The sequence below is a fragment of the Talpa europaea genome, assembly GCF_964194135.1.
Source record: "Talpa europaea genome assembly, chromosome: 7".
NCBI lineage: Eukaryota > Metazoa > Chordata > Mammalia > Eulipotyphla > Talpidae > Talpa > Talpa europaea.
In genome coordinates this window covers 61,255,110-61,273,295 of record NC_140074.1, presented here as the reverse complement: position 1 = coordinate 61,273,295, position 18,186 = coordinate 61,255,110, and the positions used below count along the sequence as shown (strand labels likewise).

General features: G+C 41.7%; 1 protein-coding gene and 1 pseudogene across 5 annotated transcripts in view; both read right to left on the bottom strand.

Moving 5' to 3' along the window:
• The window catches only part of PALM2AKAP2 (PALM2 and AKAP2 fusion), a gene marked incomplete at both ends in the record, with an annotated part of 293,410 nt that overhangs the window by 253,454 nt on the left and 21,770 nt on the right, over positions 1 to 18,186 (bottom strand). The window lies entirely within an intron of this gene.
• On the bottom strand, positions 6,000 to 6,528 carry LOC311172691 (leukocyte elastase inhibitor-like; annotated as a pseudogene). Its single transcript has one exon. The product of its transcript is annotated as a leukocyte elastase inhibitor-like (transcript).

Below are 18,186 nucleotides of genomic sequence, written 5' to 3'. Positions count from 1 at the left end.
AGTCCTTACGAGAGGGAAAACGCATGCTCCATGTGTGTGCACATGTGTGCATGCATGCATGAGCACTCATCTGTGTGTGTATGGGGGGGGAATGTGATGGGGCTTATAGTTATCAATGGGAAAGAAAAGACTGCATTGGAAACCCACTGAGCACCTCACCTTCAACTCAACAGCAACTAACCACAATAGCAAATTTTCTCTCTATGATGCTGGGAACCCGAAGACTCACAATCCACTTCTTCTCCTGATATGGAACCCCTAAACCAGATGTCCTATGTATTCTGGAGTAGCATCCACCTGTCCCCATCAACCTTCACCCTTGGTCAATCTTAAGAGTCTGCAGCAAGGAAAGTGGAAATTTAGGATTGAGACAGGTCTGGATTCTAAGCTAGGCTTTGTCAGTGTTCCCTGCATGACCATGACCTTCAGTCATCCCTGAGTTTCAGCTGCACTGTGGTAAACGGAGAGAGTTGTTAAGTTTTTTCACTTAGGGTTGTTGTAAGTATTAAATACAGCACACAGCATGCAGCAGATGCTAAAAACAGGCATTTTCTTCACTCTCCCCCCTCCCCAAGGCCATTCTATTACTCCAATCTAGGCTTAGAACTGTTGGCTGGGACTTTTTAGATAAAATTAAATAAACACTCCATTCTCTTCAGTGAATGGAACAAATGCTTAGCTGATTATTTCCCTTCCTAAATAGTTCCTATTTTACTCTAAGAAAGGTAGGCATGAAAAAGCTTTGCTCAACCTAAACTGGCAGTTGGATCGCGATCAGAATCCTAGGCCTACAAGTGTTTCCTTATGCAAACATTAACACATGGCCCTGGTTTGTTGACCTGGCCAGGCCCTTCCCTGCCCTCCTTGTCGACCCTATCCGCATACACTATGCAGTCACAAAGTCTGCCAACCCTGGAGTCTATCTGGATAATGAAGTTAATATCTCCAACAAAGTCATATTCAGTTTTGAGTCAGTGTTTAAGGGGGGAATCACCCACAATCAAAATTACCCTTAACAGTCCCTTAAAGTGTTCCTGAAGTATCCAATGACAGCATCTCATGTGGAATTCAACACAGACACTTCTTCTTCCTTTTGGGAACCAAGTCATCACTTCTTTGTTTTACCACCAGATAAAGAAAGCTGGCTTGTGTTTAGGGGCTATGAAGTATGGAAAACAGATCAAACACTAAATTCATGAACAGAAGCCAGTAGAAACTTCAACTAATTAACTCACATGTCTCCCACCTCCTACTCCAAAGACAGAGCTCATCGAGACAGAGGATGTGTAGCCCTGATAGGGAAAAGAAAGACAGCAGCAGGATAGTTGGGAAATTATGAAACAGAAGATTTCTGGGAGCTACAAAGGAAAATTTCATACTTTTTTTTTAATCCCAGAATTCTGTTGCAAGTAAAGATCATTAAGATCTCAGTTTTTAACCTCTGTCTATAGTGACGGGGACAGTCCCAAGATTCTTTAAATTATATGTGTTACAAGCACCAACTACATGCTGTGCTCTTTGTTCTAGGTTGCTGGGAAAACCAAGAGAGAAAAATCACTCTTGCAGTCCTCAAGGCATTCACTATCTAATAGAGAAAAGCAGGTGAGGAAACAATAAATGCACTAAATGTTACAGATACACTACCACATCTGTCTAGCTTCTTGGGGGAGGACGGGCATTGGACTTTTCTGGGATGATGAGACAACAGGATTTGTATTCCCCGGACCAATGGGAAAATGAGGTGGGCATCCCAAGAAGAGAAGAGAATCTACACAAGTTCACTAACCATAGGGAATTTTTATACATGTAGTATATTATGTAATGTGTTGTAAACATAGTTGTGTGGTTTTCCTGGGTCAGCCATGGTTCTGGTTCCAAGGGCTGAATCTTCACAGTCTTGTTTCCCTTTGCCCCTGAATGGAATAGGGCAACAAGTAATGAGTTTCTGTCAATGAGATGAAGGCAAAGTCTGCTGGGGAGAGGGTGGCTCCTTACTGAACAGATCATCACGGAGTCCAACAGCTTATAACTCTTAAACACACTATACGGACAATTGTGGGAATCAACGGTGATGCCAGCCAGGACTGACAATTGCTTTATTCAACCAATAACTCTAGCTGCTTTGATAACTGCCCACTTTCATCATCCCAAGTCTTTCCCATTTGGCAATTCCAATGACCAACATGCATGCTGCATTATGGGGGCTTTGTTGCTGAATAGCAGTTAGACTTTTCAGTAAACTAATTAGAGTCCTTGGCCTAATTAGAGTCTGTGGTAGCATGCCAATTTGATTTCAGAAAGACCCTTAATAACTCACTCAGTGGGCTAGTCTAGCAATTCTTAGTCACATATAATGACTTCTATTTTATAGAACCATTCATCATTCATCTAAACAAGGACTCATATTTAAACTATTTTTAATTTACATCATATTATATAGGTTCCAGGTGTATAGCATTATAAATCAACATCAACACTACAATATGTTCATCACCAAAACTTGTAATCTTATCTCAGTTCATAATCAGGAGGATCAAGTATTGAGAGGACTGTATTTTGAGAATTGCTGCCCTAGAACTCAATCATGATGTGTTGATTCAATTATACCCACTTAGGAATGATGTGAAAAATGACGTGGTCTTGGCTTCAATCACCCCCAGTAACAAGATCAAGTCCTGCCAGAAACATCAATTCTCCATTCCCCATCCCCTATTCCCACCTTCAGGCAATCTTTTTCACAAATATTCATATCTTCTTTACTTTTCTTCTCATTCCCCCTTTTTCTTTCAATTCTTACCCAATTTGTTCAGAGCAATTTCTTTTCCTTGCTCCTTTTTCAAAGTAAAAAAAGAAAGAAATCCAAATAATGTCACCAGTAATTATAACCATATCAAATATGTGTTTTTCAGTGTAATTAAGCATAATAAAGTGCCAGTGTCATTATCTTCTAAATTTTCGAGAAAGCCAAGAATTCCTTTAAGAATCTCCATGAGAGACTCATCTGCTCCCTTTACCGCCTTGAATTAAACATGCTTTTCCTCAAGCACTGTTTATTAAAAAACACTGCTTTTTTATTCAACATTTGAGTTGTTTTATTTCATTACTAGGTATTTAAGGCTCCTTTTTATCCCAAGTTCTTTGGAAACGAGTGCTCATTCGACTACAATATGTGCTAAACTGATGACTATGTACTGGCATGGGGAGTAACCATCTCTACACTTACAGACCAAGTCACTTGGAGCACAACCCTTCTGGAAGCTGGAAACTCCTATAGTTATATCGAAACTTTCTTTCCTTCCTTAAACAAGATAGCATTAGCAGCACTAATAAGAACAGGTATGCGGAGACAAATAGATATGCAGTGACAATAGCAGAGATTAGGACAATAGAGAAGTGACATTGAGCTATCAGCATAGCAAGCCAAGCCAGAGAACTAGAAGAGACATCCTATTACTAGATCCACATGTAGGACTCAGGGTTAAAGATGGACTTCAGGTATATGCTCTCTCCCCTAGTCCTTTCCCTACCTCTGAAAGTCTAGCAATAGGAGAAAGGACAAAGAAGTTAAGGAAGGGAGAAAGAATTCCAAAAATTACAGTCATTAGGGTGAAGAGACCCACTTGGCATTGTTTTTAAGAGAGGCACATGTCACTTAGACACCCCCTTTTTTCTTTTTCACACTAATGACCTTGAAAACTCATGACACAAACACTAAAAACAATGCTTTGAAGACTTTGAAAGAACTTAGAAAGTACAGCAAAATAACCCTCTTTATTAAGACAATATAAAAAATGTTCATTTGCATATGGTGCTCATAACTTCTATATCACACCCTCCACACTTACATGCAAACAGTTCTCCTAGGGAACGGACTGGTAGCTCTACCCCATAGGTCATTTTAAGTTTCCCTTGGACCTCTAGCAGTTACAAGGGTAACCTCTCCATGAGGTTTCCAGGCCCTGGTGGAGCAACCTGATTGTGAGACAGTTCTTTGGGATCTTCAGCCACTGTTACCACTGACTGTTTCCACTGGTTTCACCTGTAGAATGAGACAGGTAACACACCCGTTCCTTCTCTGACAATATGGTCCTTCACATAACCAAAAGTTGCCTCTGTGACTCTCAATTTATTTATTTATTATTATTATTTTTAAAGATTTATTTATTTATTTGTACAAGCATTGGGTACAGTCAGAAGTGCGGGAGGGTGAGAGAATTCACCAGAGCCAGAGCAGGGAGCAGAGCAGGCAGAAGGACCGAAGTACACTGCTGAGGGGAGCAGCGGGCGGCAGGAGAGGTCTGCGCGCCATGTGCTCCTCCGGGGAGCAGCCATGTGCTCCCCCGGGGAGCAGCCTGGGATCGAACTGGCGCTGCAGAGACTGTGGGCAGCTTCACAACCCAGCGCTCAACCGCTGCGCCACCAGGGAGGCCCTGTGACTCTCAATTTAAACAAGAAGATAAGGCTCAGTGAGTTTAAGGACTTGCTCAAGATCTCAGAGTTCTTTAAAAGTGGATCCGTGGCTAGTATCATGTATTGTGGCTCAGACACAGAGCTGCTTTCAGAATCTCAACGCAAACCCTGCAGATTCTGCAGCTCAAGTCAAAACTCCAACCTCTCATATGGATTCCGTATTTGGGTATATTTGTTACATGTGTATCTGCAGACCCAGGCATACTTGAGATCTTTGGGGGCATGTCTGTCCTCAAGATGTGATTCCTCCTCTCTGGACGCTTACTGACATTCAGAAGAGTGACCTCCAGGAGTCATGTTGGGACAATATGACCCTGGATTCTGGCAACACCTGATTTGAAGGGAGTCTCTGTGATGTGCCTGGACCTGTGACATATAAACCTAGAAACACTGGAGCAGCCATATTTGATCAACCACATGCACCAGAAAAGCAGAAGTGAGGAAAGAGATGTTGGGACATGAGGGTACAGGGAGGGGGTCTCAGGGAAAGAGGGAGAGATGGCTGAAGAGATGAAAGACAGAGAAAGCATTTAAGTGGCTTTCTGTTCTCCAGTTTTGATGTTTTCCTTAGGCCCAGTTACATATTTGTTTCTGATTCTGCTAGACATTCCTGCACCCTTAAAACAACCCACCCCTTTTTCCTTGCACTAGTTCAATCTGGTCTCTATTTCTTAGAACCCCAGGCTTCTAACTAATACATTTCTCATGTAACATGCAATGATGAGCCTGGTATTATTTTACCCTTCAAATCTGATTAGCTGCATGGGCAGAAGATGAATAAGAGGGGCATGTGGGTCTAGAAGGATAAATATTAACTTATGAAAAAGTATTTCTCATTGAAAAAAAAAAAGGTCTTTGGTCCCATTGTGCCTGTTATAAGCAATTAAATCCAAGGCATTGTTTTTTACAATTCTGTTTTGTTGTGTTTTTAGATAGTATTTTTGTTGGAAAAGTTAAATGAAAATTGTCACCGTTATAAATCCAGATAATAAAACTCTAAGCTCAGCCTTGTATTTATAGTCTCTAAGGAGAACATCCCTCTAAGAACAGGGTATTAGTTGAAGAATTGTGACAAATCAAGAAAAAGATGAGATGGTCAGCCTGATCTCCCCTGGCATCAGAATGCAGAAGGAGGTGGCTCCGTGGTGGCCGCCCTTCTGTGCCCTCCTCATTCACTTTCATGAAAGACTGGTGGACAATTCTTGATATGAAAATACCACTGGCTCCTGATATGCCAGACAGATCAGCCTCGTTACTGTTAAAGAGATCCTCTCCCCCTGGGCGGGTCAGGTGGGAGCTGACATTGTAGCTCTCTTCCAGCCTGAGGCTGGGCAAGTGGCATTGACTTCAATGTGACCCATATTCTCAGCTTTGGTCCACACACCCAGTTTTTCCAGTTGTCCTTCAGTCTTCTTCAGACCTGTACACTCATCCACAGTGTCATTAATAGCAAGGTAATCACTGACCTTCTCGCTGTTAGGGTGGTCCACGTAGCTGCTCTATTGTTTTCACTGTTTATGTAGCTGAATTCACATATTCAGTTTGAATGGGCATCCACAGTAGCCTCTTCCATGAATTTCTTCTGCCAGGTCCCTTTGAAAATGAGGGTCTGGGTATTCACCAGCACGAGTTTAGTCCTGCTCTCAACCACACCTGCAGCCAACAACTCCAGAATCTATTCCTCTGTCTGCCTTCTCACCCACGTATTTATCACCTTCCTGACATCTCCAGAGGCAAGCCGAAAATCCACACTGGCCAATTCAGGGTCACACATTTTCTGAGTTGAAGCTAAGAACCCAGGGCAAAAATGAAAGGTTGAGCTTCATATTCATTGACGGCAGCATCATACTCTGAAACTTTGACTCTCCTCAACCGTATTGAAATAAAGATTTGTGGTCACCTGTGTCACAGTACTGCCTGCGGCCTCAGGAAGATCGCTGCCAGCACTGAAAAAATGCTTAGGGGAGAAATGAAGATGTTTCCAGCAGGACTGCTTTCATTCAAGGTGAGGAACAGGTCCGCAGTGAAATGGGTATTTGCTATGCTCAGAGGCTCCATGAAAGCGGATGCTTTGCTGGCTGGGCTCCTGCTTGGGTGTGAGGGCTGGATGGCATTTAATTTTTTGACACAAGGAGAACATTTTACAAAAGTACCTAAGAGAACAGGCTCCCCCTTTGTGGAAGATTGTCCAGGGAGAAGATGATAATAACGTGGGGTCAGAGGTCTCGGGCAACAGGGAAAACATCACTATCAATATGTTGGGGGGGGTCACACAACACCCTCCATCTGCACCAGAATATATTTTCTGCTAGATTGTGAGTCTGTGACTTTCACACCATCATATCCCTATCCAATAGCACAGTATCTGGCCCAGAGTAGGTTCTTAATATTTGATGAATGAATGTATAATTGGTAGATAGAGGCACAGTGACTTCTGAGCAATTCCTAAATATGGTAGATCCCAGGAGCAGTTCCAATGTGTCTGTGGTGGGGAGGAAGCCCATTCATTTTCCCAGGTCAAATGAATGTTCATTTATTCAGCTGTTTGGGGAATATAATTCAGCATCTAGTCTGTGCCTGGACAATCCGGTGCTAACGAGGTGGTCACTTCCACTGTTAGGAATTGGAAAAAGAATCTGTGCCTGATGCAGTACAGGGGAGCACTTTAAAAATGATTTGAAATTGAGGAGACTGATATAGACCAACTTCTTAGAAATAAGGATGCTGTTATATCTAAGAGTTTGCTAGGGTAATTGGGAACCCAGCCGGGAAAAGCTTTGGGCTGCAAATGAAAGTAAATGAGTTCCAGCCTGTTGCAATAATTGAAATGTCCAGGCAGCTTCCACGGCTGCCCCTGGATAGAATATTTCAGTAATGAAAACCAGGTCTAGAAAGCCACTGGTGTATGTTGTGCAAACTGCTATTCAGAGGAAAAGGCCGCCCCACTTTCTGTAGTCACTACATGGATTCCTCCAAAGACTGAGGTTCCCTAGGTCTTGGACATAGATCTATTCTCAAGCAAGAACTCAAAGGACAAAGGAGCAGCTAGTAGTATAGCCAGCATCTTTGGTGAGTCTCTCCCAGTGACCGACTGGGGCTGGTGAAATCTTGAGTGAGATGTATCGAGACAGCATCTGATTTTAAAGTCCCAGGAAACAGTAGGCATTTGATTTCACCTTCCTTACCAAGGGGTGGTGAGCTAATAAAGGGCAGGTCTTGAAGGGTTGAAATTAACCCTAAAGTATCACAATAAAGCAACACATTGGACTGAGACGATATCCCCCATCCCAAGAACAACCCACGCAGACACACGAAAAGGTGTTCCCCATATGTCCTCCTTTGAAACAGTTTTTAGATTAAAAGGTCCAAAGAGATAAAAAATTCAGGTTACCATAGAAACTTCAACTGTATCAGTATGTTTACTCTCAGGTGGTATAAAATAAAAAGTAGTTTCCAAAGGAGGTTAAATTTGACTAAATTAAAAAATTTTATAACACATAATAATAATATATGAACATAATAATATAATAATAATATGAACACATAATAATATATAAAAACAATTTTGATATCTAAAAAGTCCTAACAATACCAAAGCGCCTTTCACCATCTTCTCTAAAATCCCTAGCCCCTTCTTTATGTAGTTACATAAGGTATGTGTACAAATGTAGATTTTTTTTTAAGTCAGTACATAATAGGTCTACTTTACTACTAAAACTGCTGCATAGTATTCCATACTATGAACATATCATATTTAGCCATTTTCCTATTTTATTTTTGAATTATTTATAATTTTTTTATTGCAAATGTTAAAATAAACTACCTAATCCATGTTTCCTTATGCACATTCCCTCTCTTCAATTTTAGTGCCTTTTAAAAGGTTAGTTTTTTGGTGGCTGGTGGTTGGTGGTCTCACAATGTCAAGCAAATAAGGACAGTTTAGTCCAAGTCAATGTGGCTGATCTGCACAAATGCAGTGCTATGAAGAAAAAGAGCACCACTCCCAGAATCCCAGCTTAATATATATAATATACACACACATAATTCAGTCTTTATTTAAGTGTGTGTGTGTCCAAACCACTGGGAATCTGGCAGCGTTCCAAGGTGGATGTAGAAGGAGCTGCCTGTGGAATGTTTGTGGTTATTGCATCCTGTTCATCTATGGTGGGGTGGGGGATAGATCTATCCATGTCAGGGTAAAAGATGTGATGGAGATTCAAGATCAGATTGGCCAGATCAAAAGCTCATTTCCTAAACTGAAAACCTAGAAAGGAGTCTTTGCTCTTCCCCCCCCCCCCACGAACAGCTAATGAGATATTAGGGAAACTTGGTGAAGACTGCTGGAATCAATTACGGTCTTTCAACTTCATTGTTTTGTTTTCTTTCTCATTTCTTGTCTGGATAATAAGAATGTGAAAACCTTTTTGACATTTCCTTCAAGATAAATGTTTCAATTGCATTGTGTCTTGGTGAAATTTAGTTATAATTAAATAACTTAGAATTAAGCAATGTTAGATTTAACACTTCAATCCAATGGTGACTTACCATCATGTATATCACTCTTAAATAATTTCTCCCATAAAATGCTCTGCAGGCATTCTCACCATTGGAAGAAAATTCAAATATTCTGTGTTACTAATGTATCCGGTCACCTCATGGTTTTAAAACAAAATGCAATCTTTCTGAATTTGAGACTTTTTCTAATGGATGGATGGATGGCTTCCTAAGTAATTTTTAGTTTCTCCCGCTTGTCACAAAAATGAATTTGCAACCAAAATTCCATGGCAAATGAATGTCCCAAGTGCAGGACTGAATTTGGAATTCTGTGAAGAGCTGGAAGGGGGAAATGTACCACAGAATATAAAGCTCGTATTCAATACACAACAGGGAAAAAAATACACAGTCTATTAAAAAGCATGATATACTTATTGAAGTAAATTACTCATGAGGTTTAAATGATGCTACCAGGCCTGTCAATGCAGGGGTTGTTTGGTACCTAAGCATTAATTTGAAAGTATGACAAAAGCAAGTATCAAAACCAGGCATGTCATAGCACTTAAGCTTTCTTGAAAAAGATCTATAAATATAGGATATTCCATGGTTGTTCAGAAATTTCTGTATTTTTTAACCTTCTTATTAAATACAGATATAGAAAACACCATAAAATCAATGCTTATGAGTGAGTTCTTATGAGGTAAACACCCTTATAACCACCATCCAGTTAAAAATAACTTGACAGCCATTTCTAGAAGCTTTTTTATATGCCCCCTTCCAATTTCAATCCCTCTGTTTTCATTAAAAGTTTAGTTCTGAAAACTTTAGTTTCCATATAATTAATCTGTGCAGCTTCTGTAGTTCCGAAGCTATGTTCAGGGCCATTACCTTCACCACTAAAAGACTGTGTAGCAAATTAAGATATCTGAAAGGCCCATTTATACCTTTCTGTTTTACTGCTACCCACATTTAATAAATGCAGTCACTGGTGTGTTCATTAATACCCTAGTCCATTCCAGAAACAAAAGGTGTGGGGGCCATCACATGCTAAGAAATTGCTGCCACTAGGGGGCACTACATCCTTTCATGTTTTCAGACAGTGAGCGGATTGCTTAATGTAGTTCAGGTATCAACCATTTCTATGAATGAAGTCACATATGAACACGTGGGAAATCCACTGAGTGACTTCATTACCTTGCCACTATCATAGATGAGATTTGTTGTCTTAAATTCAATACCCCAAGGTCCCCAGAAGTCCTGGTGAGTGGCAGGCTCTGCCAGACTGAACCTGTATTTCAGCAACTACGTTTCCACTAACAATGAAAGTCCATGAAATTGAGCGAGGGGGTCAGGAGTATTTGGAACAGACAAAAGGGCCCTGTTTCCCAGCACAAATGAAATACAGCTGGTCTGCAGCTGTGCTACCTTCTTCACTGTACATCAAGTCACCAAACAGAATGAAACTCAACGGTCACCAGGCTGGTGCTGAGGAATGCTGAGCACCCCTGGGTTCCGTTTTTTTACCTACACCCATGAACAGAGAGCATAAAGGGGGTGAATTTCCACAAACCTGGATCATCTGTTTTTTAACCGTAGTGTTTGTTTTTTGTTTTTGTTTTTTTTAATTGAAAAAAGAAACCTGATAAAGAGTATGAACCCTTTAATGAGAGAGGGATTTTAGATTAAACTTGCTACCTTGTGGTTCATAGGTATTTACTTTTCTCTGGGCTAATAATTGATGTATAACCGGTGGGCTCAGACACCAGACATGCAGTAGAGGCAGCAGGCCAGCATACATATGCACAGAATATTCCTGGTTCAAAATTAGCTTCAGAGCAGACCAAAAGTCCAGCAACTGTGCCGAAGTGTCAACTAAACAGCCACAAAAGTGCCAAATGCAATGTTTTCATATTTTAAGTGTCCACTGTAACCTAAATTTTGAGCTAGAGATTTAAAAGACTATTTTGCATTCATTAAAAGAGTTTTTGGTTCGTGTCATTTTATTCCTGTTAAATTGTGGGCCTAAGATTTGTTCCTTTGAGTACCAGCTAACTTGGAAAAATCAGTAGAGAAGAATAAATCTGGTTGAATCAAGCTGAGAATGAATGACCTCCCACCGTTTCTTTTTATTAGAAAAGCACTGGTATCACCTCCAGGCAAAAAATAAAAAACTGGTAGTTGCAAGTTTAGCTTCAGATTCAGTGAACAGTGCAGAACAGTTTCAAGAACATGAGCCCTTAAACCGGACTGCATCCGGATCAGGAAGTGGGTTTGGCAATATTTTTACTCCTTAATGTTGCTTCCAGACCATGACTTCTCTGCCCTCATGGAAATAGTCATGCTTATTCCCTGGTTTTATCCTTCCCAGTCTCTCTCACCAAAGGACCTTGTGGTCACTTCCTCATATCCACTGATGACTTCATTCCTTGGCTCACAGAATCCATATCAAATCCCACCATCATGCTGGGTGACCTCAGTGTTTGTGTGTGCGACTCATCCAATGCTTATTCCCACGGTTCCTTGACAACCCCATCTCAGACGATGGTGATCACCCATCTCCCGAACCACCCCTGCCAAGGTCTGGTCTCATCCTCAAACGAAATGTTCAGGAACAAAGGTCCAGACTCCACCACAGCCTCTCTTCCTTCTATCTCTCACTAGATTGTCCTCAGCACACCTGCTTTTGAGTCTTCTCAAGCCCTCTCCTCTCCAACTGTCTTTATTTTCTTCCATCATAGCTCTCCTATCCTTCCCTTCATCTCTTTTTTGACTAAGACCAGGTGAACACTCATTTCCAACCTCTGCTTTCTTACATTCTCAACTACCCTGCCTCCTTAACTTTTATCTGACAAGATCCCAAATCAGGGGTAAACCCCCATCCTCATTTCCCGACTCCACGCTCTTGTAGGATGCCACACCCTGCTGGAGAAAATCCTACCACCATGCAGGCAAATGCACTGCAGATCTATGGTCTTCAACCTCGGTGGCTCTCAACACTGTCCATTTAAGTACAGGTCCATTTACACCTCCATGTGCACACAGGTGAGAAAGCACAGCAGTGCCATGGAACCAAGCAGGCACCAGGTGTTATACAGCGTGCACTGTGTGCCTATTTGCATATGAACTATGCTCACCCTCGCCATGAGCCAGGCACTTACCAGCTAAGAGAAGAAAAACGCAACCAGAGGATGTTGTGGATTTTTTAAAAATTATTTTTATATTCCCATACAATTGCAACCCTGATTTTGACCCCAACCCCTCCTTCCCCCCACCCCCAAAGAGTTTCTCTGATTCATCGTTATTTATTGATTTTGATTTTTTTCTTTCTTATAGTTATTCTTTTTCCTGGTCCATATTTAGGTTTTCTAGTTTCCTGCTATGAGTGAGACCATCCGGTATTTTTCTTTTTCTTTCTGGCTTATTTCGCTGAGCATGATCCCTTCCAGCGCCATCCATGTTGCTGCAAATTGCATGTGTTTATCTTTTTTGAATGCTGAGTAATATTCCATTGTGTATATGTAACACATCTTCTTGATCCAGTCATCTATTTTTGGATAATTGGGTTGTTTCCAAAGCTTAGCTATTGTAAATAGTGCTGCTATAAACATAGGGGTGCGGGTGTTCTTTGGAATTGATGTTTCTGTGTCCTTTGGGTAAATACCGAGGAGTGGAATTGCTGGATCATATGGAAGCTCTACCTTTAGTAGGTTGAGGAATCTCCACCCAGCTCTCCATAGTGGTTGGACCAGTTTGCACTCCCACCAGCAATGCGGGAGATTTCCTTTTTCTCCACAGAGGATGTTGTGGATTGTTGGCAATTGGGGTTGCCATCTGACCATCTATTCTCCAGATGTGACTTACACATCTTACTGGCTTCTGAATTAGATGGGCCCCAGTTCATTATGGCAAACATGAGAGATGGGCAACTGCAGCATTCTGTGCAGATTTCTTAGTTCTTGACAAATCAAGCCTCAGCAGCCACAGGGTGGATTTTCTTTCACTTCCTGTGGGGAAACTTCTGGTTAAGTTGAGGTCATTGATAGTCTACCACTTGATTTACAGAAATGACCATTTTCTAAGTTGCCTTTATTTGATCTGGTCTAGAAATTGTATTTAGCTACTATGGGCAGCTCTGCTCACTTGGACAGACCTGCAATCATTTTTATAAATCATTCAACCATCAAAGATTTGATTCGGTCTGCTTAATTTGTGATGACCTCACTTCATTTTGCAAGGCCGGGGTCCCTGGATCCCCACCTACCACTAAATCCTTCCAGCTGTATCACATATCTCATTTTTCCAAGCACTTCCTTATCTCGCATCCCACGCTGCTGAGAGAAGTATTGCCATTTCTTTATCGAGGATGAGGAGACTCAAACATGGAAGGTCTTGTGACAAGGCCATGATGCTGCTGGATTAGAAACAGGACTCACCCAGTACAGTCATCTGCTTCTCAGCTCTAACAGGTCACATGCACCTGCCTTAGGCAAGAACAGAGCTGGCAAGCCAAGAGGAGGACCTGTGGTTTCCCCTCACCCTGTCCTGCTTTATGTTAAATACAGACAATGGGCCTTGGATGAAACAAACATGGATTTTGCCACAGATGAAATAAATGGTGTGCTGGTATTTAGGGCTTCCATCTGTGCAGAGGAAGACAGCAGCTGTTACTCGTCCACCCTCCTCACTTCCTCTGCCCCTGCCTTTCCCAGATCCTGCAGCTGGACCTATCAGCGCCCCCACCCTCAGGCTCACTGCTACCCAATACATGAGTCAGTGAAGACCACAGTGGGAAAAGTTGTTGTGAAGTTCTTCCCTTTTGTCTAAGTGACTTTTGCTGCCTATTAGATTCCGTAAACAATCCTGGTCCCCAAATCCAGACTTGACAAGGCAGGAGGAATGACCAGTTTTCCCTGCTGTTCCCCCTCCATGGTTCTGTCTAGTACCAGGCCTCTTACCCTGTTCCAGGCTGAGACAGGAGTTCCCCATTGCTGGCTGTCCTCAACTCTTATCAGCTTCTTTTTCCTTGATCGTTCAGATGCTAGCTCTAGGTGGCCAGCTGCCCTCTCCCTGTCAGCAGTCCCTGCCCTTCTGACCAGACGTTCCACTGATCACTAGTGCTTTTACGGTGACCAAAACTATCGCTCCCTCGGCCAATGAGCACCAGCTGCGTATTCAAATTCAGCCCTGGGAAGTGGGCCAGTGACCCCTAGTTCCCATGTGGCTTCCACCCAGATCCCTACCAGTCAGCCAGCTGCCCTGGGGTTTATCCAGATATACCTCGACTTGCTTTAAGAAAATGCAACATAAACATTTTTGTTGATAATTATTACTACTACACAACACCAGTAGATACTTATTACTAGTACACAGGAAGTTTCATATGTAAACATTTATATGTTTAACATAGTCACTTTCCCTTGTGTATTAGAAATATGATTCTGTTTATAAAAAGGAATCTAGTTTATAAAAACAAATAATGCATAATACTCTATACTCTTTTGATCTCATCACCCTTTCACTGCCTCTTATCCACTTCCTATCTTCATTTCTCTCTTTACACACTACCCCTGACCTCTTTTTTAAACTCCAGACTCATTCACCCAACCACCTACTCCACATTTCCACTTGGGTATCAAATACGCATTTCCAATATTTTTAAGATTGACTGCATATTTTCCCTCCATATTTTCCCTTCCCATAGTCATCTCCATCTCACTAAAGTGAAACTCTAACCTAGGGTTTAACCCAAGGTTCTTGGAGAGCCCTTGACTTCTTTCTTTCTCTCACATTCTACTTCTCAATGAGGAAATGCCCTGTTCTGTACCATCAACACCTACTTCATTCACCATTTTCTCTAGAACTATCTTGGTGCATTGGTTTCATCTGTCTCCTGAATTACCACATCCTCCCAAGTGGCCTCCCAGCATCGACACTTACCTGACCCTCACCAAGTTATTTCATCATAGCAGGTAAAATAAACCATTTTTAAAAATAGGTTATATTGTGCTCTAAAACTTCCAGCAGATTTCAGCTCACCTGAAGTAAATGACTTCTGCTCCAGTATCTAGACGACTGATAATCTGGCTCTGGCTACCACATCTCTGGGGCCATCTCTGTTACTCTCACCCACTCCACTCCTGCCACAATGGCTTTCCTGTTGCTTCCTGAACACACCAAGTGTACTCTCAACTCAGAGCCAAAGCCCTTGCAGTGCCTTCTGCCAAGAGTGTGGTTCTCCCAGATATCCAAAAGAACCACTCACTGGTTTTGTGTCACAGCTCAAATATCACATTATTAATAAGGCTGCCTTGTAGCAGTGTCCTCCCCTATACTTCCAAGCTCCTATACTATGAACATGGATGATACAATAGATATTCGCTGTCCATTCTAAAATTGTCCCATCCCTTTACAATGAAATCTCCATGAGGGCAGAGACTGTGTTACATTTCCTGTGACACTCTTGGTACCCACCAATGTGTCTACCCCATAGAAGATGTTGAAAACATATTTGTTGACTAAATTATAAAAAGTTGGACTCACTTGTTTATTGATGACACTTGACAGTTTTATGTTGTTCACATAAAATGATTTTCATTAGTGAAACTTTTGGTTTTGGTCTGGGCATTTTTGCATATAAATCAAAGGGACAATGGTTTTGTATTTCTCTTTGTTTTATAATTGAGTGATATCAAGCACAGAGTCCCTGTTGTACTCTACATGAGGAACATGCACATTTTGTTGGCATAAAAGGGAAAACCTCACATCAGGAAAAATAATAGAGTCATGCTAGCAGGTAGTGTGGAAAAGGGTGTATAACTTTGATGTAGTTTCCAGGCCTAACCCAGGATGTGGCTGGCCTTAAACCCCAGGCCGAGCTTTCCCAAGGCACTGGAGGCAGCCTAAGAGGTGAGTTCTACTGTGCCATGCACGCTCTCTGCCCAGAGACATTTCAGATCATATATCTGACTTAAACAATACTGGCGCAAGATTCCACGGCATGGATGGTACCCTGAGAACTTGGGGAAGTATTCTAACAGTGTTTCCTTATTTTAAAATCATGGAAATGGATAGATGTCAGCGATTACCTGGTCTGCTTCACCAGATGCAAAAACTGCCTCTTCCACCACACACCAACTATTCAGTCTCTGCATCTGGGGACAACTTGCTCACTCTCCTGGCAAGGTGTTCATTCCAAACTGGACCATCTCTAAATGTCAAAGAATTTTTCCTTATCTTTTGGTCGACTGCTACCTTCTCAAAATTGGTCTCCACTGGTTTGGGTTTTAATGCTGATTTCATGGCTACTTGTGCCTTTGTGCTTACAGAGACAAATTAGAGGACTGTTATGGGAGCACAGGCTTTTAAATCCTGTTGCTTATCAGGTTAGCGATCAAACTGGAATTTAGGGAAAAAATAATTAACTGTTCTTTGACATGGCAATTCTAATTCTGACCAAACTTAATTCTTAGAAACTCACATTCCTCCACTGCAGCGTTTGGAAAGTTATCAAACTCACCTTCCTAGATCTTGAACTAGGGTGATGATGTAACTTAGTCCCCTTCTTCCTGCTCCTCAGGGAAGGCTCGTGGCTGTCCCTGAGAAGGGCAGAACATCCAGCATTCCTGTGCCCTCAGTGAGCAGAACCTTATCCCAAGAGCCTCTGCAACTGCCCCAATTTACTCTTCCATGAAATGGGAAAAAAAAAACCACCAAAAACCTCACACCATTGTTTCTCTGGTTTTCTGTAACTGAAAGCCAAATATACTCCTAATTAACCAATTAAAATTATACTTATGAGAAGCTTATAACAATGTGAGAAATATTCATGAAAGTGTTAAATGAAAGTAAAAGTTAGCTGGAGATTAGTCGCAACTACACAAAATCCATGAATAAATCCCTCAATTATGTTTGGTGTTGAGATTAAGGGCATTTTTAAAAGACATTAAAATAATTTAACATTTTAAAATATTTATTGAGATCCTTTGTTCTGGAAAATCTAAAGGAAAAATATCAACCAATTATGATCTGGGTAAAAATCCACAGGATTTTTTTTTAAAGATTTATTTATTTATTTATTTATTTATTTATACAGGAACTGGGGTACAGGCCAGAGGCGCAGGAGGGTGAGAGGATTCACCAGAGACAGAGTGGGGAACAGAAGAGGGAGACTGAAGAAATACACTGCTGAGGGGAGCAGCGGGCGAGACAGGAGAGGTCTGCCGCACCATGCGGGACCCTCGCCGGCCACTGGGATCAAACCAACGCTGCAGAGGCCATGGACAGCTTCACAGAGCTGAGCTCAACCGCCTGCGCTACCAGAGGAGGCCCAAAATCCGCAGGATTTTGAACACTGCCAGTTCCCTTTGCTTTGCCATCTGATTTGTCAGCTAACCAGGAAAATGTGTCCTGGAAGTAATGCAAGAAAGGCAGGAAATTGAAAAATTGCTTCAACTACAAAAAAAAGTCAGATGATAATGACTTGATTTAATTACCACTGCATAAATAATGACTGTTGAACCCTATGGGGAAGACAACCAAGTTCTATGATTTCCACATTAGAGAGATAGACTTCTGTTGGGCACGTACATATAATTTTGGACAAAGAACCTATTGACATCAGAGTCATCGAATCCAGATTGATATTATGGCTTGGAGTTAATTAACTGAACGGAAATCGTGTGTAAACTGAATTTTAAAACATAATCAAAATAGATGATACTACTTGTGAGCCGCAGCGACACCATGCTGACTATCTCATTTCCTTGGTGCCACGCTCCGTGGCATGAAAGAAACTGCGGGAGGTGCTAATGAAGTTTCTCCAGTGAGGAGGTGACACAGAACAACAACATTCAGGCAGGTGAAGATTTCTGCTTCACTCAGGGTAAAGCAGGAAACTTGGCTGTTTCCTTCAGCCTCTTGGGGAAACAATCCAAGTGGTTCTGGCAACAGTCATGCCACAACTCAGCCATCCAATTCAGCTGTCAAAGCAGGGGTGGGAGTTCTTTCTCTGGAGCTGCCTTGGAAAAGGTGGGGTTTCCAGGTGGCCAGAAAAGCTGCAAGGTGACAGTGTTTGATTTTCTCTGGACTCTAACGGTCCTGGCCAGAAACACAGTCCCAGGTCTTCCAAATTCCAAGGAGCATATTTACGGCCATTGTCTTTATTTAGATTTCTGTTAATCTCATTACCTTCTCAATTCCCAAGAGTGCCTGCCCATCAAACAC